This window comes from Aplysia californica, unplaced genomic scaffold, assembly GCF_000002075.1.
Source record: "Aplysia californica isolate F4 #8 unplaced genomic scaffold, AplCal3.0 scaffold00363, whole genome shotgun sequence".
NCBI classification, from domain to species: Eukaryota; Metazoa; Mollusca; class Gastropoda; order Aplysiida; family Aplysiidae; genus Aplysia; species Aplysia californica.
In genome coordinates this window covers 33898-34895 of record NW_004797633.1, presented here as the reverse complement: position 1 = coordinate 34895, position 998 = coordinate 33898, and the positions used below count along the sequence as shown (strand labels likewise).

The window sequence follows — 998 nt, the reverse complement described above, 5'->3', positions numbered from 1 at the left end:
TTGGTGGTGATGGTGGTGGTGCCAGTGTTGGTGGTAGTAGTGGTGGTGGTGCGAGTGTTGGTGGTGGTAGTGGTGGTGGTGGTAATGTTGGTGGTGATGGTGGTGGTGATAGTAACGGATTGTGTTGGTGGTGGTGCTGGTGGTGGTATTGGTCTGTTGTTCTGCGGAGCGCGTCAACGGGTCTGAGTGTGAGAGAGCGGAGAGGTGTGGACTGTCTGGTTCCTGCCATTGCCTCGTCATACTAGCCTACCACCGTCGTCGTCAGTCCTCACTGGAAGCTCTCTCTGTGCGCGCGCGCGTGTGTGTCTGTGTGTGTGTGCGTGTGCCTTCTGGAGTTGGGCGTTCTTCCGTCCTGACGGATTTGTGACGGGGATAGAATTAGGTTATACATATATACAGACATATTATATACATACATACATACATACATGTGGTACTGACTTCTCCGTCATTGTTTTTCCGTGTTGCCCCGAGGAATGTGTTGTCTGGTGCCAACTACTGTGTTTTGAGTGCGGCCTTTTTTGGTCGGTGCTGGTGAAGATACCGACATGGATTATAGATCTATATATATATAAATAATTATCCCATTCACAAGTGGTGGTTTTGTTGTTAGTAGTCACTTATCGGGTGTCCTGACAGGGCCCAAGTCTGATCTCAGACTCCTGGTGTGTTGGTATGTCGGTAGGTTAGTAAGTTAGTATTTATAGGCTATGGGCCTTTAAGAAGAATTATAGAACAAAACTTTTTGTGGATTCGCCGCACGGTCGCTGGCTTCGTCTGGTGTAGTCTGTAGGCACGTGATAATGTTTAGATGGGGAACAATCGATTAGACACTGATGAAACCTAGACCTACGTTTCCAGCAGAAAATGTCACGGACTGGGCCTTAGGTGTATATCCCAGTGATGATTTCCGTCGCCGGTGTGTGTGTGTGTGTGTGTGTGTGTGTGTGTGTGTGTCTGTGTGTGTGTGTGTGTGTGTGTGTGTGTGTCTGTGTGTG

At 48.6% G+C, this 998-nt stretch overlaps 1 protein-coding gene across 1 annotated transcript in view; it reads left to right on the top strand.

The window, feature by feature from the left end:
• Positions 1 to 233: 233 nt before the first annotated feature.
• Positions 234 to 998, top strand: part of LOC101854963 — a gene marked incomplete at its 3' end in the record, with an annotated part of 10612 nt that continues 9847 nt past the window's right edge. Inside the window, 1 exon segment of the mRNA XM_035971022.1 lies at positions 234 to 382.